This window comes from Borostomias antarcticus (genome assembly GCF_949987555.1).
Source record: "Borostomias antarcticus genome assembly, chromosome: 17".
Lineage (NCBI taxonomy): Eukaryota > Metazoa > Chordata > Actinopteri > Stomiiformes > Stomiidae > Borostomias > Borostomias antarcticus.
Genome location: NC_140250.1, coordinates 11,472,623 through 11,499,690, shown reverse-complemented (window position 1 = coordinate 11,499,690; position 27,068 = coordinate 11,472,623). Strand labels below are relative to the sequence as shown.

Here is a 27,068-nt window from a genome sequence, read left to right as displayed (position 1 = left end):
TAAATCACAACGTTGTGTACACATTGCAGGCACGTTGCAGACACGTTGGACCTGCACGTTGCAGCAACTTGTGTGCAGATACCGCGTTTGCGTTGCATGCACGTTTAACTTGACGTTGAGTGGACCATACAAAAGTCTAAATTGCACGTTTCTGCAACATTGCTGCAACCTGATTGTGTTAGTAGGGTTAGCTGGTAATCGCACTCACTGCGAACTTCAACCCATTTGGAAATCGCACTCACTGCGAACTTCAACCCTGTGGGAATCGCACTATCTGCGAACTTCAACCCTGTGGGAATCGCACTATCTGCGAACTTCAACAATTTGGAAATCGCACTCACTGCGAACTTCAACAGGTTCCCTTCTGTGCTAATTCTGGAACATCGAACTAAAGCAACCCAAAACGTTATCCTAGAAGTGCACTCTCACTTCTTAACTACAGCCGAGCCGACAAACAATCTAAACTGTAGTCTACATCAACTGTAAGGGAGCGAGTCCCAAAACCAAAATTACACCTCTTCTGAAGAGAACCCCGGTAGCCTAAACAAGGACGAAGTCAGAGAACAATGCAATATCACCAATCCTAAACTGCCACTTTTAAAAACAACGCCTTATCGCCACCACCTTCCCCGGGGAGTTTGCCTTCAACAATACGCCAGACCCACAACACAATCCGAAACGAAAACAAGGCAAATACCAAGCATAAAAGGATTCGTTTTTCAACGTACCGTGAGTTTAGCCGAGTGAAACCAACGAGGCGGACTTCTCCGAACCAATGCGAATAGGCGCAAAGAGAGAAGATTTTCCAGAGCTCGCTACTGCTCCGCACGTCTGGCTTCCTTCGTTGTCCACTCCAGGCGAACCTCACAGCAGCCGATCCCGTCCCGAGTCGCCAAATTGTAATGGAATTACTGATCTAGTAAAAATTATTTACCAAGATTCGCTCAAAAGGTTAAGTCTGGTTTATTGTGAAAACATACGAGCGCAAGGACTTTCTGAACAACACAACAAGAGTGGTTTATACGGACAAGTCCCGGCTCTGGGTTTTGCTGCGCCTTATATGCAATCAAAACACAGGTACTGTGCTTTCAGGATGTGATTGGCTACTCCATTGTACGTCATATGAAATGGCAGGCGTGGCCAAGAGTACAGACATGTGACATGAGAAAAAGGCGGCAATTGGGGACAAAGGATGACAAAGGATGGTTATTCTGTTGTAGACAGATTCAAAGTGTATGGCCTCCTGGAGGCCATTTTGTAGGTTAGCACAGCTATGTGAATATTTGGGGGAGGTGATGAATTACAAAAGGAGAGAGAGAACAAAGGTTTAAGGTGTTTGGATGTAAATTCCACAACAGCCCCCAACCAGAATCGAGGAGCGGCAGTGCACTACTAATTCCCCGTCCCTAGTGCCACTCTTGCCCTCACCCAGCAGGTCTCTCCCCCTCGCTATCTGTCTTCGCCGCCGGTGGTTCTAATCAGCCGCGAACGGCCCCCACCCCCCAAATCAAGTGCAGATCGCGGGTCAGTTCGGTGCTGGACTTGGACACTGTTTTCCCAGGTTACTCACAAAACCGCAGCCGCTCCCTCGAGACCCGCTCAGCTCCCAGCTCTGTCTATTTATGAGTTCCCCAGAGTCTCGGACAGTTCATGAGCGGGCACAGGTGCGGGTTGTCAACCTGATTGCGGAGCCTGATGGCCAACCTAACTCCACCCAGGTTAGGTTTACCACAGCTGCATGCATGACATGATCGGTTTGTCGACTGGACGATGGATAGGCCTACGTGGCGCAGCGATATGCAGTATCCACCAGTTCGTTCGTGGCTAGCAATTGTAGGCTGCAGCTGTGGAATTGGCTCATGTTTGGGTTGCCGTCGGGCTGCCACTCTTATGTTGCTTTGGCCTACATCTGAACGATATGAATGTTGGTTGTTTTCCATCCACCCATAATGGGATGGGGAATAGGCACCGCGAAGCCCTCCGTATGAATGCCGGCTCCCGTTCGTTCTTCGCTGCTGGATGGTTTGACTTGTCGTTTCCCTCTGCCTGGGTGTCGCGGCCAGAACGGTAGCACGTTCTCCCGGTTGGGCGTTCCTCTGTCCGACAGGAACCGGTCGGCCCGCGCCATCGGGTGGAGTTTTTCGGTGTCCTCTTGGATAGCGCTACAATAAAATTAATAAAATAATTGAATGACAAATGTATAAATAAATTATTAGGCGGATAAATAAATTAAATAATTAAATAAATAAATATATGGCAAATGCGGGCTCTGCCCCTCGACGCTGGATCGGATTCAGGGTGTTATGCGCGACGTGCAGTTTCTCTAACGCCGCTAATATTTTCGGGGCCCCTCAGTGGTCTAGGAAACACTTTCTCTTCTGCAATAACGGTGCACCGTGAATATTATCAACTATGATCGTTCGTACATTCCGTTCGTCAATAATTCATGCGCTGCCTCGCATGGCTGTCCAGGCAGGGGGATTTATTTTCCACGCGTCCTCGTCCCCGGCCTCAACAATCGAATCGCCGACTCGCTTCCCTGTTTGATTTACAGAAGTTCTGCAGACTGTTCCCGGCTGCGGCCCTGTTCCGCCTGGTCTACCCTCTTCGGCAGATTGTTCTGGACCAAACGGTGCCCTCCCGTAATCCACTGCCCGATGCATGAGAGCTGGTCTGGCCAGGACCGCATTGACCAATACGACTGCATGGTCTCTTTTCGCTGCGTTCTGCTCTACATTTGATGTACCTTTGTGCCCGCTAGCGTTTCGGTTTATCAGCATTTATAGTCCATCGTGTTGGATCCAGACGGCTGCGGCCTCGATCGGTTAAAAGTGTCGTAGCAGGTGTACAATTTCACATGCGCTGCCTGGACCCCTTCATCGGCATACGAACGCTACCTCGGGCCCGGCGTTCTGGCCGTTTTGGATGCTCAGAGCGATGAGCTGACCGTATCCAGTTGTGTCGTGTCTCTGCGGATTCACGTGGTTTGTGCGGATGTAGCCTTATTTTAAATGCATAGTATAGTTGCTCGTGAAACTATTAATTAATAGACTTATTAGAATATTATTACATTTATTCGTGAACTTAGATTTAATATTGGCTTATAACGTTCTGCTCCACATTCAATGTAAACGTCATGCCTGTGAATATTTCAATACTATCAGCATTCATGGTTCATTGTGTCGAGTCTAGGCGGCTGCGGCCTCAGTCGGTTAAGAGTATTGTTGCAGGTGTTAAATTCCACATGCAATGCCTGGACCCCTCCACCGTTTCTCTGCTGGGGAACCCATCCATCCAGCTCCTCCTTAATGGCATCACGAAAGAGCATCCCCAAGGCAATGATAAACGTCTTCCCTTCACTCCTTCACTCGTTCATAGGTTAATCGCACGGTTGAGGCAGGGGTGTTTTGATAGTCACTCGGATTTAATGTTAGAAACAGTCATTCTCACAGCTTTCTATGGGTTCCTTAGGGTCGGTGAATATTCTACACGCACATTGTCATTCAACCCGGCGCACGACCTCACTCGGGCAGATGTCACGTTGCACGCGCTCTGTTTCGTCCTGCACCTGAAGCATTCAAAGGCGGACAGAGCCGGTGCCGGCGTGAACGTTTACTTATCAGGCAATAACACCTTGTTTTGTCCTCTGTCCTCCATGAGCTCCTACCTGACGAGCAGACCCCAGGCCGGTGAGGAGGAGCCCCTCTTCATGACAAGAGAGGCAAAGCCCATGACCGGAGCCTGGTTCGCCGCCAGACTCCGCACCCTCTGCCAGGCGTGCGGGCTCCCACCGGACCGGTACACTGCACACTCCCTCCGCATAGGAGCGGCAACCACCGCCGCCGCCATCGCCCCGGTGTCTACCCTGAAGTCCATGGGCCGATGGTCTTCGTCTGCTTATGAACGCTACCTACGGCCTGGAGTCCAAGATATTCTGGATGCCCAAAGAGCTATGAGTGGACTGTGACATTGGGTTGGGGGGTACCGTGTATTCAGGTGGTCATGTGGCTGGTGCACTATTAAATTTTGTTAAATCTGGCTCATCAGTCAGAGCGCTCTCCGTCGACCCTTCTGCGCATGCGGGCCACGGAGTTGCTGGTGTGTTCTTTTGGGGGGTATGTTTGTCAGGTATTCCACTAGTGTCGGCTAGTGGATGCCAGAGTAGACACTAGCTGGTCTCTGTGGCTCTCCGTGGGCCGAAACGTCTCCGAATGGCCATCCAGTGGTCCCTCCGGTCGCCATGGAGGCAGAGACACTAGGCTGTATCTCCCTCGGAACCCACGAAGCGTCGGCCCGTGGGGGCCAGGGACTATAATGTACAGCAGTCCCCCTGTGGCTCTCTTTGACGGTCTTACCCTACTAACACATGCAGGTTGCGCAAACGTTCTACATACGGCCGCTATAGGTGACGATTCATCTGCGCCACGTGCGGAAATTACGCGGCCATTTACGGAAACGCGAGATCTGCCGATTAGTAGCCGCTACGTTAGAACGACACGTCATTCAGAAGTTGCGGCCGCGTGCAAAGAACGCACGTGATCACGTGGGCAGGAACTTCCGTTATAAACTCACTTGGCTGACACTAGATTTACAGGTATTTATATGACTTGGTCTGCACGTCTTTTTCGCACGGTGCAAATATGGTTGCGGCCGCGTGCAAAAAACGTGGGCAGGAACTTCCGTAATAAACTCACTTGGCTGACACTAGATTTACAGGTATTTATATGACTTGGTCTGCACGTCTTTTTCGCACGGTGCAAATATGGTCACTTACTTACTAAACCCTGACCACTGGCTATATTTAGCATTTGCAGTACCACTGGCTATATTTAGCATTTGCAGTACCACTGGCTATATTTAGCATTTACCAGTACAAAAACGAATTAATGCTATATGGGGATATAGCAGCAAGCATTATGATACAAACCAATATAAGACTGAACACCATTAACAGTTTAGAACATTTTATTACACAAAGTACATTACAAATTAAAAGTATACATATTTACAAGGATGAGGTTTACGGTCTGTCACATTACGCATAGCCAGAAAAGCAAAAAAAAGTATTTACAAGCTCTGGCTAGCAACCCATTATCTGACAATTGCAAAAGTTCTAAAAACAAAAATGAAACAAAGTGCCCATTCTGTGGCAGGCAGACCGGGAACAGACCGTTGTATCCCACAAAAAAAAGGTTAAAATTTACAAAAACTATTTACAAAAAAGGCATCCATCCTGGCAGGCTGGAAAGGCAGGTTTAGGGAGACGGGCTGGGGGTCACCCACATCTGAATCGAGGGTCTGGGCAGAAGAGGTCATCCTCATCTGAATACTCCACTGTGGTCAGGGCTGGAGCTGCGGTCAGGGGCTGGGCTGGGGAGGTCAGCTGGGCTGGAGCAGATGCCTAAGGACATAATGAAATGGCTGTAAAAGCAAGTCGCATACGTTCATTGGAAGCGTGCCATGTCACTGGATATGAGAAAATTAACTGCCTGACATCACATACCTTTTTGCATTGAGCAGGGGCATGTTTCAGCATCTCCTGCAGCTGGGCAGACACCTCCGTCACAGTGGTGCTTGGCTTACAGGCCATAACTGCACCTTTTAACCAAAAAGGGAATGGTTTCAATGCACATGGCATGAAGCAAAGACAATGTATTATTTTGCGAAAATATGAACAATCCCTTACGTAATATGACATTGTAGAGGGTCATATTCTTCAGAGGCTTCTTCCCATGGACGCTGTAGACACACCACACTCTGTGTATGGCAATGGCTGACAGCACCCGCCGGACCACATCTGGCAGATCTTTGCCGCCAATGGAACTCAGATATCGTGTCTGCAAAACATAAAGACAATCATTTACTTTTACATTTCCTCAACACTCCCCTGCAACAATAAGGAACAAAGTTCTGTCCTGAAGTTACTCACCATCTTCCTTTGATGATCCTTGTCCTTCAGCTGCTCCTCCAAGACCAGCAGCTCCTCCTCCGTTTTAGCAGGGTGCAGGTCATCCAGTACTGCTCCCCGATAGCTGTCGCAGACTCGCCAGACAGTCTCTGCTCCAGCCTCATCATTGTCTGTGCCATCTCCCTCAGACTCTGCATGACGCTGGAGAACTGCTGACACATCATCCTCTGGAAGTCTGGATATTAAACACAGATGTGGCTATAAGTAATTGTACGGTCCCATAATGGATATTCAACTCAAAGTATATCCCTACATGCAGCATGAAGTAGTTCACAAAATTCAGCATACCAGCATCTGCAGAGCTTGATGGCAACACGGCTGGAGATGTTGGTCTCACAGGCGATGGCATCAGAGAACTACCTGAAAACCAGAGGATAAAGGGATGAGCAGGAAACTATGGTGCTGGCGGCGTAGTGATTCTGGCATAAGGGGAAGAATCAACTCGACATGAGACATGTCCGACCCTGACCTGGTCTGGCCGGGGTGCTAATCGCTGATGCATGCTGCTCGTGCCTGGACGTCTGAAGGGCCTGGGCTCACAGCGCCTTGGCTCAAAGGACCCGGGCGATGAACATCTACTGCCGAGTAGTGAGATGTGAGATGAGCGAATTAGTAAACTGAGTACATGAGTCTTCAGAAAGTCCTGAGTTAACTGTAAGTGTGCAAATATGCATAGACATTTCACCAACACAAACATGCATGGATACCTGCATTGATAACTGGCAGAGCAGGCCTTCCGGCTCTGGCACCTGGCATAGCTGGTCTGGTCTGAGTTCTGCCAACCAGCTGCCTGGGCACTGGAACATATAGTAGAGGTAAATTAGCTCAGATTAGTCAACTGAAGTAGTACTCTTTTGGGACTGTTGAATGCACTTTATTATATTACCTTCGTCACTGGAGTCATAGCGCGTGTTGCGCTGTCTCTTCCTTGTGTCTTGGGAGTTAATCCATTGATGACTGCTGCTCAAACACCTTCGCCAAGGCACTGGCTACTTCATAATGCTCTGTGTGTTCCTCAGCAGAGACAGAGGTTGTCATGGCTCCTCTTGATGTGCTTGTGGAGGTAGATCTGGGAGGTATAGGAGAATGGGCACTCAGAGCAGGAGAACACCCAAGTCTTGCACAACTCTAACATCACAGCTAGGAGAGCGAATGAGAGAGACCATTAAAAAGGATTATCTCACCTGTAGTACAAGTTCAAATATAGAGTGAGTATACGTCATTGTAAATGAGAGCTTACTCTCAATTGATTCACAAGGTTAAAAAAAGATTGAATGAATATGTAGCTAGTGGGGGGTTACAACCACACAACTGTGGAGAGAGAATGAGACACTTGGTTCCCTCCTCTACTGGTGTTCACGGCCATGGCCACACACCTGGAATACTCCAACCCTGATTTAAAGGCATAAAAGTGGGGAACACATTCTACCCGTCTTAGCGCCTCTTCCTGTCCCGCTCACCTGCTTCTTGCTCAGTTCAAACAAGAACTGGGAGGTTGGCAACTGAGAGCATGGGAGGGGAGAGAGGGAGAGAGAGAGAGAGTGGGTGGGTGACCCTCTCGTTGGCTGACATGCACACTCCACAGGACCACGTGATTTCTGACACGTTTAGAGGAACAGGGCAACATGTCTACCACCCTTCACACTCAGTTATTAAATAGATTTTGCAAGACACTATATTAGTAGTCCACATCATGAGTACCTATTATGCAAAATTTGGATTTGTATGTGAGTGAAAACGTAGTACACAATTCTTTACCCGTTTGACAGAATGAGCAACCATTTCAACAGTTAAGAGTAACATGAAATCCACCAAGATGGCTGCTGTAACCAAAAAAGCCAAGATGGCTGCTATAACAAATCCTGCTAGCTAGCCTAGCTCCGTTGTTGGGGCTTCTAGTATTCTGTTAACGTTAACTTCGGAAAAATGAATGCCTAAAAACAAACACATACTAACGGTGTCGTGGGTTAATGCGAAATCAATGAGTTAGCTAATTATCGCATTTTATTCCAAGCGATGAAACAGTACGAACGTGCAGGAGCTCGCGCGAGCCTGCTAGACTCGAGAAGACTCCACCATTGCCCGTAATTAGGAAACAATGGCCCACGACAACACTTCATAAAAGTTATAGTGTACACAACTGAAATATTCTCAAGTTGCCAAGCCAACATTATAATTTAAGCTACAATTACACAAAAAGCGAAAGTTATAACAATAATTGCGACAGAGTAATTTTACGTAGGCTACTTAGCTAGCCATGATGTACAGAAAAAGGCTAATCACGTTAGCTGGCTAGCTAGTTAGCTAACATTGGAAAGAGAGCATCTGCATATAGATAATCATTACAAAAGGGTAGCTTGCACATAACGTTGGTGTTTTATCTGGGACGATACCAAAATACATAGCTAGCTATGTATACATTGAAATTGAGATACTTACAGGATCTGTGTTGTCGCGGGGACAAAGACAGCGTGTTGGTCTTTCTCAATCGTTTCTGTTTCAAACGGAGCGGAAGTTTAACCCGTTGTCTTCTTCTTCTTCGCTGGGTTTAGTGGCGGATCGCAAACAACTTTAATGTGCATACAGCCACCTACTGTACCAGAGTGTGTAACTTGTTTGTCTAGTTCTTCAATTGTGTCACCTAAGAAAGTAGCCCAATGCCTTGCATTCTACGTTCACTGCTCAGCGTTCATTGCTCACATTTAGGTTGCAAAATTAGGACTTTATTCATAGGCATATTTTTTATCATTATTTTTATTAGGCCTAGACTGCAAATCTTTAGTGTTAATATTAACTGTAAATGAGAAATTACACACAAAACAGACATGCAGGATTTCTCCTCATTATTACAATTCTGTAACTGTATGACTTCAAAATTTATTTTAAAACCTAAGTAATTTACAAATGTTCTGACCCACTGTGACACATTTCCAATAAAGTCAGATTGGGACTGTGATCTAACCACATTGTCACGTTATTTAATTACATCGTAGTTACGGATTTAAGCAGCAGTGGCGGCTACGTTCCCTTACAGTGTCCTTGAGGACGGCTATTTTGGTTATTTTGCGACTGAAAAGGCAAGTGTCAGCTAGGTGTCAGCTAGGTCCGCTGCTGGTACCGTCGCAAAGTTACCACAATTACACCAATGTGTCCCGTCAGTTTTACGTACTGTGTTAGTAGGGGTTGATGCGACAGGAGGAAAATGGAGGCCGGGGAGGGAGATGGTTGGCTCCGCCGAATTCACCAGGACCAGTCGTGAGTCCGTGAAACCCAAAAGCCTCATATTATAATTGCAGAAGCTTTCGGGAGTGAAATGTTTGCTGCAGAGGCGGGCGCTAGCGGTGACAGACTCCTCTGTAAAACACCATGGCTCTTCAAAAATGCTAACCATTTGCTTCTCATTTCAGCTTTACTCGGGAGTTGAAAGAAGGAGACCTTATCATCCCATTCCTGCTGGCATCCAGGAAGGATGCATTTTCGTTTAGTTTTATGCATAGGCATTGCTAACTAAGAAAAACTAGCTAATTCTATACTGCTGGTTAAAACTAGCTAATTCTAGACTCAAGATTGAGCAGGAGAACCGAAGATTCAAATCCGTTCTAGCTTTATATAGTGTTAGGGCGGGGATATGCTAAGAACACCGCTCTACGTCAACAAGTACCATTTTAAGCCCGCCCAGAAAATCCAGAAATCAAAATGGTCAAAAACACAAAACTGGTCTTACTTCACAATTCAGTACTACACATGGTTCATCCCATTTTTACATGTTATCAGCAATGCATCACTAACACACAGAATGTGTTTTCAAGCAAATCTCAGATTTTGGTTAACTGGGACTTTAATGTAAATAAAAAGGAGCGCTTATGTCCCCTGCTTAACATGTTAACACTGATTTGATATGTCCATTCTAGTCATGTTGTAGTCAAAGAGCTCAGTGTTTTGACAATGCAATACCTGAAAACAGTCATTAATAAAATATTTCAGTCACAGATCAGAAGCTTCTCTTTTTCATAATTGTACAGTATTACCAGACATGTGTTCAATGGTCTATCAAGTGATTTTAAAACAATGGAACATTGACCTTATTATAATTATGTAGGCTACTGTATATACCTTATTATATTAGGTTGAGTGTAATATAATGTTGTTGGCCCTTACTGGAACACTTCACTTACACTTATTAACACTAACTAGCTGCTGCAGTGCTTATTACATGCATATTAGCGCATTAGCTGTTTATTATCCATTATAAAGCCCTTATTAATGCCTTATTTATTTCACATGATCATATCTACAACTAGTAGGCCATTATGTCAATAACTTCCTAATTGCTTATGGTAATAAGGCAAGTTGTTGTGCATGAATTATGATCCACATCAGTACAGTACTGTCTAGTTTGTCCAATCACTTGTCAGATTCTAAAATCAGTTGTCTACCATAATGTTACTCTATATTTTGAAATAAACAAATTATAAGCATGACTTAATATGACCAAGACATCTAAAGGTAAAAACACGGCCGTTTTCATCAACTTTCAAGCTTGTGCGTGCTAGACATAACGGCAGTGAATGGGGTTTCTTGTCACGAAGGTAATGCCCATAATGTCCCTCTAGGGGGCGTGTGACGCTTACCACGGGAGTCAATGGAAGGCCCAATCTCAAACCACCCCCTAAGCCCTCGCCCTATCCACTCCCCCTCCGTTTGCGCGTTCACGCCGAGCTTCGCCATGTTAAGGGCCGTCCCAAACCAATTATCGCGGAGTGCGCTTGGAGTGCGAGTGGGCTGTCAACCCCTTAAATAGCAAGCCTGCATCGGTGCAAGCTCCCGATAGCCGAAGCAGGAAGTGCACGTGCCAAATAGATGCCGCAGGAAACCACATATAAATTAAGTTCCGTCTTCCTACACTGTCAATAATTTTAGATTATTTTACAGCATTCAAACATTTGTTTTTCTCACACCGATTTCACTGCATCAAACAAAATCGCAGAATATGGTGTCAAAAGATACAACCAAGTGATACAATCACTTTATCCCTAGATCACTTGACTTGTAGCAAACTCTTAAAAGCCTGTATTCATAGCCGACATAAAATAAATCTAAATAGGCCTAGGTCTACGTCAAATGTAGCCTACATCATATATTCCTTTCCATTAGGCTGCGATATGCAAATGGGTCTTCACAAAAGAAGGAATGCTGCCAAAGAGGCATAGGAGTAAGTTATTAATTGATTTATGTATTTGTCTCGGGACAGTGTTATAGTATTAATTTAGTTAGAGTTCATTGGAAAAAACATTTCCGTTTGGACTTTTGACCATTTCTCATCATACATGGATTTAATTATAGTGATTTATATTTGTATTATAAATCCTAAACATTTTTCCCATCAATCACCTAAACATGCCATGGTGACGGCCCTGTCCCGGTCGGTTCCGGTGGAGTGGGGAGTCCATCCCACATTTGGCTTTCCATTTATATACCCTCCCCCTCGATTGAGAGTGCCCTCCACTGCTGCGAGTGACACTTCATTTGGAGGGACACTCGGTGGTGGAGTGGGAGTGGGTAGGGGGTGGTTTGGGATTGGGCCGAAGTGTCGTTACTCTGGTACTGAAGCGCTCGAGTCTGGGGCCTTTCTCGTTCGGTGTTGTTTCGCCGGTCTAGAGCGGAAGCGCGATGACGCATCGCATAATCATCCGGTTTGGACATCGGTTGTTGTAATGTTTTTACTGTAGGCTGCACATGGTGAAGTTTCGAGTAGATAACATTCGCGATGGCATCACCAGGCATAACACCGACGAAAATTGTAAAAGAAGATGTGAGGAGAACTACTGGTTAAGGAAAAATAAAGCAAGCGGATGTTGGAGGCGGGCTCTACAGGCTCGAGCCGGATGATGGGGCGGGCTTAAGGCAGTGAAGTAAATAGATACCAGGCTCTTCTCCCCGAGGAGAGACTGGTGACGCGAGGCTAGTTTGAGCAGGTGAATGGCGACTACTGTGACTGCCGACGGCTCTGATGAACCAGGTAACAATGTGTCTGTGGTCATGGGGTAATTTTACTGTCGACTGGGAATACTAGCATACATGACCCGCGTTGAACCAATTTTGAATTCACTTTTGAAAATCATCAACATCATGATAGTCTCAACGCCAGACCCATGAGAGTTCTTTCGCTTAAGCTACGCTAACTATGTTACTGCATGCTGCAGATCTCTCTATGGGTCTGGGACACTTAATGAAAAATCGTATGCTCAAATCCTGGCAATTCATTGGTTTCGCAGGAATCTCTGCGACATGTTGTAGTACAGTAGTATGCGGAACGCAGCGATTCAATGTAATATTTGAGTCTGGAGAGAGACTACCATCATGACATTGGCATGCTGTGTTCATGTTGCTTGATGCGTGATAAAGTATTTGTACTCAGATACTAGGAAACTCAGTTTTAAGGCATTGTAACATAAGTATCCAACTCATTGTGGGATCATGTTGAAAGTCTCTGCAGTCTTTGTCAATATTAATAGAGTGACACTGCCACCTCTGGAGTATGTTTGGAAGCACATTCATATTGACACCTGCATGGTGGTCGACATGCACGTCGACATGCACAAGGACTTAATAGGGGAATAGAGCTGTTTGTGATGTCCAATTATGTGCTGGTGAAACCTCATGCATGTTCCAAAGGATACATAATGTCCTTTACTGAACATATCCCCCCTCTGACCCCTCTGCAGGTACTGCAGCCTGCCTTAATGGCCGATTCTACTGCACCAACCTGGGCTTCCACCCTCACTACATCCCTTCGTCACGTGTCAATGATGGCATATGTGGTAAGGTATTTTCATTCCCCGGGTTAGGTATGGTCAAAGAGTACAGACCTGCAGAGTATATTCATATTGCAACATCTACTGTATGCTAAAGCCCTTTCAAGTCAATACTGTGAGACTATACACTCAGTGGCCACTTTATTACTGTAGGTCAGGGGTCAGGGGTCAACTCAAATACACAGTGGGCCAAAATTTAAAACTTGAACAAAGTCGCGGGCCAACATTGAACAAATGAAAATTTTAATATGGACCAAAACAAGTTTTGCTTTAACATTGAATATGCACTATCACTTTCGCTTTTGGTGCGCATCAATGGTGTGCACTAACATATGTGAATACGCCCTCAGACACAAGTGTTGGTGCTCCATCTGCTCAGTAGAGAAGCTTGTAAAACCCTGACTGTCCTACAGCCAGGCAGACAGACAGACAGCCGGCATGCAGACAGACAGCCAGGCAGACAGGCAGGCAGACAGGCCGGCAAGAAGGCAGACAGGATTGAATGAACAGGAACAGAGCAAACACAGCGGCCGGCTAGGTCAACACAGGTGTCTCTATCACAGTGAGACGTTACATAACGTAAAGCTTCTGTTTTCTGCCTTTCTTTTCGCCATTTTTAAGAAAGGGTAACACGGTTACAGTTGTTGTATGAGATTGCTATGACTACTGTCACAGAAGAGAGGGCGTTTCTGGGTCGTGTCTTGATTGACGCGCCAAAACAACAGCAGAGCATTATGGGATTTGTAGTATTAGCGGTGAATGCGCTGTATAATACTGGCGGGCCAGCTCTAGTAGTCATTTGGTATTGCCTCGCGGGACAAATATAATTACACTGCGGGCCAAATTTGGCCCGCGGGCCAGAGTTTGACACCCCTGCTGTAGGTGATCCTATCTTAGTACTGGATAGGACCCACTTTTGCCTCCATAACAGTCTAAATTCTTTGTGGCATGGATTCAGTTACTCTAGGTATCCTTCTGCACACCACTGTTGTAAACAGCTTTTATTTGAGCATTTGGGATCTGTCTGTTAAGCTTGAACAAATCTGGCCATTATCCTCCAACCTCTCTCATCAACAAGGTGTTTTCGCTCACAGAACCGCCGCTCACTGGATGCTTTTTGTTTATCGCACCAATTCTCAGGAAACTCTAGAGACTGTGTGAAAATCCCAGGAGGGCATCTGTTTCTGAGATGCTAGAACCACCACGTCTGGCACCAACAGTCACACCGCAGCCAAAGTCGCTTAGAACATGCATCTTAGAACATGCATCTTAGAACATACATCTTAGAACATACATCTTAGAACATGCATCTTAGAACATGCATCTTAGAACATGCCTCTTAGAACATGCATCTTAGAACATGCCTCTTAGAACATGCCTCTTAGAACATGCATCTTAGAACATGCCTCTTAGAACATGCCTCTTAGAACATGCATCTTGCCCATTATAATGTTTGGTTGAACAACAACCACACCTCCTCACCAGGTTTACATGCTTTTTCTTATATTGAGTTGCAGCCATATGATTCGCTGTTTAGAGGAGCAGGATATTTGCATCAACAAGCAGGTGTATATTAGCCATGTTAAATATTAATGGAACTTGTAAGTTCTACTATACTGACAATGACTGGGATGTACAGTCGCTTGTAAGTCACTTTGGATAATTACTAAAATGCAAAATTACTAAAATGTAACAACAGGCCTTCTATAGTATTTTACAGCTGCCCACTGCTATTATCACATTGACATTATAATTTGATGGGACTGACTGCAGAGTGAGCTACTCAAGTAGGAAGAGCACTTTCTTCGCAAGTAATGTCCCACTGGTAGGTCTTACACTGTATGTGAGAAAACTCATTTGGAACGCTGTCAGAAGATTGACAGGTTGGAAGTTGTAATACCCGCTTTCACTCCTTTGTAGTGGAAACAAACAGAGAAATAAAGACCTTTAGGCAGCAAACAAGAGCCCTGTCCCTCTCTCCCTCCAACTATCTCTTGAACAGCATCCTCCCTTCATCCTTGAGTGCCGCCCCCCTTTCCCCTTGCCCCCTCCACGTATAGCCTGCCATAGACACTCCCTTCATTAGATCGTTTTTCGGCCCCCCTCCATCTCTTCTCTAAGAGCCACCCGCTTTGGAGAAAAAGCGAAATGTTTCCTGTTATCAACGCCCCCTCCCTGTCACAGGCATCCCCATGGTTTCTGATGACACTTAGTGGCAGCGGGCGATGGAGAAAGAGACTGAAGAATGAACGGTGAGAGAGAGAGAAGGAAAGATGGGGGGTGCTTTTACTCTCCACCCCCCATACTCCATCCCCCCTCTTTCTCCCCCCTCTCTCCTCCTCGTCATCTCCTCCGTGTCTGCCTGAAACAGAGCCACTTAGAGCTGCAGCGTTTCTGCTCTCTGGTTGCTGGGGCTTTTTTTTTTTTTTTTTACCGTGATTGGCGCTGTAGCCACTGCCCACCAATATGAATTCTGGGTAATTGAGGAGTCCCTCACTGACCACTCACTTGGCCTGATGCCAGAGAAGGAAACCAGATCTAGTACTCATGTCACCATTCTCCAGGTGCTGCTAGGCATTTTTAGTGCTTTCTTCTCAAATAGACTATTTTTCTTATACCATTGTGTGTGCGTCTATTTTGTGTTATTTTCTTGGCTGTACTATTTTCTTGGCTATGTATCATAAGTCTCCACTGTTCCTTCTGTGATGCGTCCGCTGAGCTGAGCCACACTGTGCCAGAGCAGGTGCAGGTTAGCTGGACAGGAACATGTCCACAATCACACAGTGTTGGTCACAGGTCTCAAGTGCTGCATAAGACCAGCTTGATGGGAAACAACAGGGATTCAGGATTTTAGTTTTTTAGTTTTGAGGTAGAGCTACAGTACCACAAAATGACATTCTGTTCACATCTCCATGAAGGCTCTCCAAGCTTGATGGATAAGTCAATACATCTGATGTCAACAGATCATTTTCCAGCTTCCCTTCAAACCCATGCAGGGTTGTTGTAACACTAGTACAGGGTATGAAGGAGGCCATGGAGTGGCTTGTAGTGGCATCACTTCACACCACTAGGGGGCATGCTTTCACTGTGATAAAGTCCCTTAGTGCCATAGACTTATTTGGCAACCTCTACCCCTGTAATTACATTATGGAGCTGTCTTTAAGAGTTCAGCATAGACATGGATATTCTGATGAACCACATCATTACCCCATCTCATTTAAAATGCTATGTTACTTACAGTGGAAGTGTTATATTGAGAGATTGAACTCAAAACGGCTCATTAGCTCTTTATCGAAAACAGTAGCTGTTACATTCAAGGAGAGACATTACAAACATTTCAGATTATTTGTTTTCTCTGGTCTGGACACTCACTGAACGCACAATACTCCAAGACACAATCAGTGAAGAACATTTGCATGCTTGTACTGGTATTCACTGTAACTGATGGCAATTAGCATAATACTGGCATTTGTACCTTGAGCAAACCCACCTGCCACCGCTCGTCATTTCATGTACAGTAGAAGCCCATATTCTGTGCAGTTTGCCTCAAAAACACAAACAAACATTATAAATCATTACGTCCTCGCAATGTCTGTGCCTCTACTTTCTGTGACTAGAAATGAATCCACCCCCATATTATTTAGCCAGTTATTTTCCCACTTGGATGCCGTGCGCGGTGTGGGCCCTCCAGAATTGGACGACTGGCGGCGTATATTCAGTTCCCTTCAGTAATGATGAGTCCATGCTTTCTTTCTCCTCCAGGAATCTGGGACAGAGGGAACGGGCGGAGGTGGAGGGCCAGATGAGGGCCCTGGATGAGGGGCTCCGGCTCAAACAGCAGTACATCCAGGAGGGTGTTTTGCTGTGGCAAGAGAAACGGGTACAAAAGCTACTATCCGTTAGCTACAGGCTCACTAGTTAGCGGCCGCCCAGGGAAATCAGTGTTTTCCACCACAGCCTAGTTCTCCCCCTTGTGTCATGTAGTGAGATGCAATGAATGCTGCAAGAATATTTGGCAATGAATACTGTTCAAATGATCTCCTGTAGCATAGTATATATGCTTTTAACCCAGAATCTCAATTGCTGCTGCTATGTCAGATAGAGCTGAGAAACCGTCATCTCACTATTCTTTCCTTCAAACTGGATGTGCTACATTCTAGCTCAGCTGGTACACAACTGGTTTCAAGTTGTGGTGATTGAGATGTTTTGACAACTTGCAACTGTAGCAATTGTGGGGGCTCTTCTCTGTCGGTCACTCACTGGTACATGGTCTGTATGGAGTTACAGACACATCCTGCTCGTATGCACACATATGTCCCAGACGCATGTCAACACTCTTACAGAGGCTCGCTCACACACTACTACACACACACTCCTCTGATTGGCTGCTGATAAGTCCTTACTTGGGGCATTTTGTGTCTGTATTTCCATTCTGGTGTTCTTTTCTGTGGGGAAGGTGATTGACATGTCCAGGCTGAGGGCTCACGCTGCCCCCTGACCCATGCTGCACACCGAGCTCCTCTGTTCTCAATGTGTCTCTGTTGATATGACAGGAGCACCTCAGGGGCCAGTCTCCGGAACCTTACACAATGACTCAAAGTGAACTCATCCGAGGGGTCAAAGGTTAAAAGAGAGCACTGCTATTGGAGAACTATAGCCAAATATTGCAAATAGGAATGGTGCAGAGTTTTTGCAAATTTGTTAAAGCTCACAGAAGAGCTGCTAAAGCTGTAGATTTCTATAAACTACGTGGCTAGCCAAGTAAACACATATACTACAGTAGCATGCTAGAAATAGCATTACTTGAATTAACTGGTATGCTATTAGAATTTTATCCCAGTTTTATAGCGTATATGGTTTGACTACACTGACAGGTTAGTATTAATTTCTATATGTAGTGCATGCAACAAAGCATTAGCTCTGTTGTTTGGTACATACTACACTATGATGCTGGAACTTAGACAGTTGTAGACATTAAACTGATAGTATGTCTTGGATGCACATTTTATCCAGACATCACTGTAGAGAGGAGCAGGTATGCTCTTGCACACTCAAAATGGACTCCATAAATCACTTTAGCAGCTGAACGTGGATAAGCAAGCAACATGCCCTAGAAAGGTAGTCATCCCTAACCGCACCACGGCTAGAATCCATCACTGCATTATGAGAAACTCGGAGAAGAGATTGGAAAGTAATATTGACAGGCACGCACGCACACACACACACACACACACACACACACACACACACACACCACACATAGGCATCCAGACTGAAGCTTTTTATATTTTATTAATTAGCCATTTACAGAGAGTGATGATAGTCTATGCTTGCTGTCATTCTGTGTGGTGTTTGGAGCTGGTGATTTACTGAGTCTATAATGCAGTCCACTCCTCTTCTGCTCAGACAGACACTGCAGCCTTGAGAAGGAGCCTCGCTACCTGGAATCTGCCATTAAATCCTTTCATTATATCAGTCGCCCGGCATGAACTTCAGGTTCTTGGTGTTGCAATTTTTGGTCACTGTTATACGCACTCTCAACAGGTCTCTACATCTCTCATTTCTTTTTTTTCCACTCGACACACATTTTGTGATTTTGCGGTTTGCCACATGCTATTGAATTGTGGAGAGATGTTATTAGGCGTTCCATTGTACTGTGTAGAGATGTTTGAATAGGGTGTGTTATACAAGATGACACTGTGAGCCTGCCCCCCCTCCCCCAGGCCCAGCCCAGAGACCTGCAGCAGCTGTCTGGGGACCTGCAGGCCAAACGGGAGGAGCACAGGAAGAGGAAGCATGAGGCGCTCAGACTACAGGAAACAAGGCCACAGGAAACCCAGGCTGACCGTAAGTGTCATGCCACCTCAGCGGGGGGCTGCTGGAATGTGGTTAGGGATTATGTTATAGGTCAGGATTACCTTACTAAACTCTGCGGGGGTAATTCCTTGGGAAATGGATACGCAATGTTTGGCCTTAATCAGTGTCTTTGGGCTTTCTCATCCTTTTTGGTCATCCATTTTTCATCCATTATTAGCAATGTGGTTATGGCATTGCTAGGAGTCAAGGTTATACACAGAAAGGCAACAGTATTTAGTTAGGGATGCCCTCTGGCCCAAGGTCACTGTCATAGTCAGCTGGGAGCACTAGGAAGAGTAACAAGGTTGAGCTCCATTTCATTCCAATTTAGTCGGATTTGACGGAAGTGAATTGACTCAACCCTGCAGGGTTAGTGGTTAGGATGACAAATCGCCGGGCTGCAGATAGAACCGCCAGGCTACAGATAGAACCGCCGGGCTACAGATAGAACCGCCAGGCTACAGATAGAACCGCCAGGCTACAGATAGAACCGCCGGGCTACAGATAGAACCGCCGGGCTACAGATAGAACCGCCGGGCTACAGATAGAACCACCGGGCTACAGATAGAACCGCCGAGCTACAGATAGAACCGCAGGGGTTAAACACACCCGCTCAGGATGTACTTTAGGAAGAATGGACTGTAATGTGCTGACAGACAGCAGACCCTTCCTTCACAGACCCCTCCTTCCTTCACAGACCCTTCCTTCACAGACCCTCCCTTCCTTCACAGACCCTCCCTTCCTTCACAGACCCTTCCTTCCTTCACAGACCCTTCCTTCCTTCACAGACCCTTCCTTCCTTCACAGACCCCTCCTTCCTTCACAGACCCTTCCTTCACAGACCCTTCCTTCCTTCACAGACCCTTCCTTCCTTCACAGACCTTTCCTTCCTTCACAGACCCTTCCTTCCTTCACAGACCCTTCCTTCCTTCACAGACCCTTCCTTCACAGACAAACATTGAGCGACAACTTGCTAATATGACTCTTTCATTCCCTTATCATGCCGTGCACAAGCTTCCACTGATACGGTGTTGGTAGACTTTATGTGACTGGAAGGGGAAAGTGGAGACTCCTCATTATTTACACTTACAGTAGATCTGCAAAGACTCAAAATCCATAATGTATATGTGTGTGTGCATGTGTGTGTGTGGAGGGGGGGGCAAAGGTTTAGATATTTAAATTGGTTCAGAATTGGGCTCTGTTTAGTTTGCATGATTAATCAATGTGATTTAGGAGTCAGATGTGGAAAGGGAAAGAGACTGGATAGCTGGGGAGGGAGCTCAAATGAATTTGTCACTCACTTTGTCAAACACTCTCATTCTGTAATATATACCCCCCGCTGCACCAATCCCCATCTGTCCCTGCCTCCCCCCAGTCTCAATCTTAATGGAGACATAATCTAATATTCGTCATTTTCTGAGTCTGTGTCTGGCAGTGTGTCTCAGTGTTTTTCCTGTCTGCCAACAAATTCTTATAATAAACTGAAACATGAGGCTAAAAGCTAAAAAAACAACCAAACAATGCAAAAGTACACCACACAGGTCATCTGAATAATCTGCTTTTTCCCCCTGTCTTCTAACATGACATCTGTCCTTGTCTGTCCTAACCCATCCAGATTGATTTGCTGTCCGGTGCCCATCTCCCCCCCAGTAAAAGTTTTTGATTGGAGGAAAGGTCACTTGACTTTGGCAGCATTGCTGAGCGGTCATCCATCACGGCTCTCGCGGTGCCAGCTGACCTTTCCTGGGCGCTTTTTAATGACACGTTAATGACACGCATGTGGGTGTAACCGGAACCTGTGTCCCAGGGCACATGCTCTCTCTTTCTATCACAGCTCATCTTCAGAGCGTAACAACCATCAAGTTTTATTTCTGCGCCAACGCTTGCTGCACAGCCGCTCACCAGACCAGCCATCCATCCATCACGGATTCACTTTCTGTCGGTAACGACTGTTTGCGGTCCTGTGTGTGTGTCCTGTAGGTTAATGGGCATTTGTGCAGGAATGTGTGTGTGTGTGTATTCAGAAGGTATAGTGAGGTTTTGCTAGCTGCAGGGCTAGTGCACCTATCCAGCCAGCCGGCTAGCCTGCAACGCATGACATTACATGTTGATTAATACCAGACTGTAACGGAATAAGCATCGTTAATCTGCCAGCAACATAAATCAACTGCACTTTATGGATCCCCGATGGGCCCTTGGTGTTATTGTCTGGTGTTGGAGCTGATAAGGCAGCCGCATGCATTTTTGATTTCATTCCCAGAATTAAAATGCACCCGTTAACAGAGTGAAACATCTCAGACGTATACATTTTCAATCCCTAACGTTCTACCTTGACTGAATATCTGATGTGATCTTGGTAATGCATTGCCCTAAGATCATTTTCTATAGTTTTTATTTTTGTATATTCTCTGCCTGTTCCAAGATGGTTCTGGTAACTGTCATACGCACTTCTGATATCCCTGTCTCTCTGTAAACCTCTTTTTCTCAGGGAAAGTAGTTTGTTAACATAAGCAGATCTCATGTTTGCAGTCACTTTAAAATTGTAATGAATCATTGAAGAAGGGATGTTTGTTTGTGCTCAGACACAGTACCTTCCAGCAGGCTTTACAGAATGGCATTAGAATTCATTTCTTCTTAAAGTCCATCTTGGTCCACTTATATGAATATCTAAGGAGGGCTTCTGCATGGCCCTGTGTGTCAATGACTTCACCCCTAGAGGCACTGTACTGAAGACATTCAACATTCTCCTCCACATCTATAAGCCTGCAACTAATGCTTCTATAGCTGACAGCCCAACACAATGCTACAACTATGAGCTGATATGCACCATGCTTAAACCCTTGTTAAACTTTGAATCCCTTCCCTGGTCAAACAGAGGACATGCTAAATGTCACCCTGCCGAGCGATGGTCAATACAGCTTCTGGAGGGAAATGTGCCATCACCAGACTCATGAGATCTTCAATATCAACAGACTTGTCCCTTAAATATAGAAACATTGTTTTCCATGATCCACCCTTTGGAACAGTACTATTGTTATTAGGCCACACATTGACAGAATAAACGTCCGGCTAGGCCTACAGTATGTAGACACTATGGCTCCCTTGCTGCCTGTTTGTTTCTCTGTGAACACTCACACTTTTGTGAACCAAAATGGCGTCCTATCCTTTGGTTACCCCATACATGGATCAAGCCTGTCTCCAGGGCTTCATACACCGTTATTGGGATCTTAAAAGGGGCCAAGTTATTGGTGCTCTCTGAGGAAATTACACAACAACACTGTTTGTGCAGGGGGCCAATACCTCAGGGAATTTATTGTAAAAACAGGATAAAGAGGAGCAAGGGTAATTGGGGGTAATTGGAGTCGTTGACTACCACGATTTAAGGTTTGTCCCTCTCCACCACCCCCCCCCCCACTCCCGTCTCTCAGATCGTATGGCTCATCTCAGGCCCCCCTCAATCCAAGCGGTCACGGTCACAATCGAAAAAGCAGCAGGACCTTCAAAAGTATTTCTCGAGGCTCCCTATATGAAAATGTGCAAGGTGTACCTGCAAGGTGCTCACCGAACTGCGTGACAAATGTGCGTCATATTAGGGTGGATTAACGAGCGCCGGCGTCGACTCGATCAGCTCCATTACCATCCCTAGATCTTTATCCGCCGCTCCGGCGGCTGTGATTTAGTTTTAAGAACACCATTGTTTTGACAGAGTGAGGGGGAGCGGCATTAGCGAGTCATCTAGCGTTTATTCATTAGCCGTCATCCGATGGCGTTCCTCCTCTCGCTCGTTCGCTGTGCTGTTGGGAGGCCCGGAGTCTAGCAAAGCACGCTGGGAGATTCATAGCAAATCCTCATTGAATAACAAAGCCTTGCCCACATTAGGGGGGGGATGCACTGATTGTGTGGGCTTGTTGTTTACAAGAACCTCCCTTCAAATATCAAACCATCATAAGTTATGGGTTCACATGGAGGTCTCCTCAACCCGCCTAATGATGTTTGTTTTCCTTTTTTTTTTTTTTCATTCATGAACTGTATTTAACCCCACCCACGTCCTCAAACTACTACATGGTAATGGTGCAGCCTGATATGCAAAGCTCCATGGCCCTGGCATTGAAGTGGGTCACAGCCTGACAGGACATTACGCAGGGCTGCGGTTCAGACAGAGTTCTTGGGGGTTTCCTGAAGTTCAGCCGTAATCCAGTGGTTGACCTGATTTTTTTTTTTTTGCCGTCTGGCAAACCCATGCCAAATTCCCCATGTTTTTCTAAAGGTGTATTTTAGCCCTTTCCTGAACCCAGGGATGACTTAACAAGCCAATCAAGAAGAACACACGATGCCAGAGAGGCAGACACTCCTGATGGGTCATTTATTTATGAGAACTAAAATAATGAACTGAACTGCAAGAACTCTGATATTATGTTATTTACTACGCATTTACACTACGTAGAATTTACGCATATTCCTCCATATTGTTTAGACTACTACTTCTCTGACCTGTCCCGGTTTGTACAGGATATTAAAAAAGCTCCTTTGATGAAGCCACTCCCCAGTGAGCGTGATACGGTCCAGGATTCTTCGTCTGCACTCAGGAAACCTGCCCTCATCTTGATCTCCCCTTTGTTAAAAGAACAGGTGTACGTGTTGGCTTTGTGAGAAAGCTGCTCTGTAATGTATGGAAATTGCTTCTTTATGAAGAATGTCAGTTGTCGTGTGTCTTTTGTGAGCCCTCCACCCTGTAACAAAAGGAGGCTCCTGCAGCCAGTGTGTGTAGTGTGTATTCTGTGTGTAGTGTGTATTGTGTGTGTAGTGTGTATTGTACGTGTGGTGCTGTTGTGTTCCATTTTCGCTTTTCTTTGTGCACTCATTTTACGAGCTCTCTCTCTCTCTGTGTGCACTATCGCTACGGTAACGCCGGATGAGTGATGGTGTCCATTAGTAAACATAGCGAGCTATATGTACCGTCTGCCTGGAGAGACAATGCCTCCTTCCACCTCGCCTTTCTCCCTCACTTTCTCTCTCCTCCTTGCTCTCTTTCTCTCTCTTCCTCACTCTCTCTCTCTTTCTCTCTCTCTCCCCCACTGTATCTGTCTCTCTTATTCTCGATCTCATTATATTTGCTGTCTGTTTGGAAAGCTAATGTCTCAGACCTCGTGTCCCCCCCCCCCCCCCCCCTCTCTCTCTCTCTCTCTCTCTCCATCTTTCTTACCCACTGTATGTCTCTGGCAGCCGGAGCTGTGTGGTGAGGGGAGGGGGGAGATTGTCTCCCACTAGACAAGTGCAGGAAGGCTGGAGAGAAGAGAGGGAGTACAGATGGGTGGAGAATGCCAAACAGTAGGGCGGAGATAGCATGCAGCTCAAACAAAAGGGAAAAGGCCATTCAAACGACGAGATGCAGCGTATGTCGCGGAAGCACATGACCACGCCATGGGCTTGCTACATTATACACCTTACGCAACAGTTGTACGAAACGGGTTCACTCGGGGCAAATGCTTAGATGATGGTGGGTTAAGTCCATGCAGCCCGGGTGTTTTTCAAATGATGGTCATCAGGTCAAATCATCTTTCTAAAAAGCTATTGAACCAAACACTGCATGGAAACACATTGGGATTCAGGTTTTGTTTTTGCTTTAGCAGAGAACTAGGGATTTGTACGGCTGCACACACGCACACACACACGCAGCCGGCGTACTGTATTGTGCAAAAAATGCTAATTTCACAATTAGCTTTTCTGTAATTACCCAAATCATGTACAGAAAGGTAATTGCGGCGGATGTGTAATCAGCATTATGTAAAGTGCTTCTTTTTGCATCTCAGGGCTAATCAGCTTGGCCCTTTAGACTCCTGGCTCTGGTTGATGATGAGGGAGATGCTTAGCAATGAACAGAAGAGAACTTCCTGTTTCGCTCCACTGAATGGCACCAGAAAATGAATCTGGGGGGGGGGGGGGGTCACGTGGTGTGTTGATGGGGGAGTTGGGAGTGCAGCCCTTCTCCCCTCGTCTGTGAATAGGAGGGTGAACAGAGGAGGGAGATCACTTCATCAGACCAGTGTACAGCACAAATAACCCTGATTGCATTCTGGAAGCCGACACGTGTTCTCTACAGCGTGACTGACTCAAGCACCGGGGGAAGCTCAACCCTCCGCCCAACTGCACTCTATCTTCTCCTACTGGGTACTATTCATACCACCTCACAACCCTGCTCACCATTCTGGCGCTTGAATATATGTGATAAAAGTTAAAGGGGAATTCCACCAATTCCTAACTGCTTATGTTGTTTATCATTCATTTGACCACATTTCTACTTGTCAGCAGTGTTTTATCCCATGACCATTCAGAGAGACATAACCATTTATTTATTTTAGGAGATTTCCTGTGAAATAAATTGTTCTATGTTCCTCTCTAAGGTGCCAGAAGTCAGAGTAGGACTGAGATGGACAGCAATAAAGACGACAGATAAGGAGCATCTTGTTATTGTTCAGAAGAATTTTAAGAAAGGGTCACGATATTGGATCATGAGATTGACAAACATGAGAGTGACAAACACAAAGAACCCTAAGATTATAAAAAACAAAAGAATTAGATACATTTCTGCCAATCAGGATTATTTGACTCACAGTTCTGAAAGATTATATACCATGTGAGACGATGTAAGATGTTAAAGCCGCACATTTTATAAACCCATTTTTCCTAAGACTTTCAAGCTGTTCAAATGAATTCCAACAAACCCAAACTTCAGATGAATTAAACTTCCAGCATTCCATCCCTCTAAGTCAGCCTTGATATCTGATAACGATTGATACTGTCTTTGAAATCGCTCAGAAAGATTAATAGTCGACTCATGAGAGCCTTGCGTGCAGATCCTCCCACTCTTTGCTTTTGCTAACTCCGTCTCGGTGTGTCATTCGTCTTGGCGAACATCCTCCCCCCGCTAAACTACCTCGCTCCGGATCGTTTGTTCTCCCTCGGCATCAAAAAGCAATTCATCGCCTTGTTTGCGTTGTGTAATCTCCTGGCTGAAAGCTTCGACAGGGCCTCTGTTGTCACTGGCTCGCCCCACGAGACGCCTAACTTGCTGCCGTGAGCAGTGTTTAACCTCAGCCCCTTTATACAGAGCGGCAGACGTTTTGCTTTTCTAGCGAGATATTTAAATTTCCTCTTGGCTTGCACAAAAGCAAGCCGGGATCTCAAGTGAGCCTGTATGCCTCCCTCTCAACCCCCCTCCATATCCTCTCCTCTGCCCCCACCCTCTCCTGGTAGAAATCAATACAGCTGAAGCTAACTGGGCATATTCTGCTGGAGAGGATCGGGCCTGGCATTGTAAAGCGAAGGCGCTATAAAACATATGGCTGCATCCGGGAGGAAGTGCTGGCGCAAGCGGTTTCCTTGGCCTCGCGCTAACGCCGCCGCCACTGCTGCTAATGCATTCCCCAGGGCCCGGGATGTGCACCATTATTCAGCCGCCGGGCCCGTCCCCCTCCACTCCCCCACCCCACCCCAACCCACCCTCCGTCACAGGCTCCGTGCGGCCCAGGCTTAAACAAACACATTACACAGCTAAAAAATATTCTGCTGGTGCCGCGTGTTCGCACGCCGCCATCCGTTTCAGTCAATCTGTCACCGGGATCCGGGAACCGGCTGGCGAGATCGAGGCAGGGCTGCTAATCCACACTCATTTAAATAAGGCCACAGGGGGGAATGTGGATGAATAAGGCCATAGGGGGGAATGTGGATGAATAAGGCCTGTGAATGAATTTCAAGTCTCAACAAAGTGTTCTGTTTTCCCCCTTGACTGTTGTTCTAAACTTTGTAGTTCGTCCTCATTGATCAGTCTGTTAGAACTACAAATTCCTCCCTGTGTGACATCACTTCCCTGTCTTCCCCCTGAAACTGTCACTTCCTTTTTCAGTATAACCTAACGACCCCGTCCTCCCGTGAACTCACACGAGCCCGGATTCACTTCCTGTGCTCTTGTCCGACTCTGCAGAATCGTAACATAGAATAAACTATTGCCTTTGTTTAAAACCAGTTTGATCGACCACTCAGCGTGTTCTTTGACAATCTAACTAAACCAAGGATAAAATCCTTAACAATAATGGCGACGAGATGATCTAATGGGACGGCTGCTGGTCGTTCGTCAGCCTGGAACTTGCGGAAGTCTGGTACGTTGTTTGAACCTAGTTTAGAGTGGTCCCTTTCTTTGTTCGGCTGTGAAATAACTTAGACAATAGTGTTTATTCGAGCCGGTGTTGCGCACACGTGTCCTGATTAGCTAAAGCCGGTTTTTGAGCCGCATGCCCGCTTAAAAAACCTATAACCAGGGTTGGTTTTGTAAGCGTTCGCATATTAGGAACGGGTGTGTTAGTACTGCACAACGTTAACTTTCGGAAAGCCTTCTTTTGACTATTTATTTTGGGATCCGCGTTGTGGGGGGT

The 27,068-nt window shown here is 46.0% G+C and overlaps 1 pseudogene across 1 annotated transcript in view; it reads left to right on the top strand.

Moving 5' to 3' along the window:
- LOC311320259 (glucosidase 2 subunit beta-like) overlaps window positions 1–23,289 on the top strand; it is a 45,259-nt pseudogene extending 21,970 nt beyond the window's left edge. Inside the window, exons 3-8 of the transcript in view lie at window positions 11,944–11,987; window positions 12,694–12,794; window positions 14,968–15,035; window positions 16,546–16,663; window positions 18,507–18,630; window positions 23,114–23,289. The product of the transcript in view is annotated as a glucosidase 2 subunit beta-like (transcript). The remainder of the gene's footprint in view (window positions 1–11,943; window positions 11,988–12,693; window positions 12,795–14,967; window positions 15,036–16,545; window positions 16,664–18,506; window positions 18,631–23,113) is intronic.
- The last annotated feature ends 3,779 nt before the right edge of the window (window positions 23,290–27,068 follow it).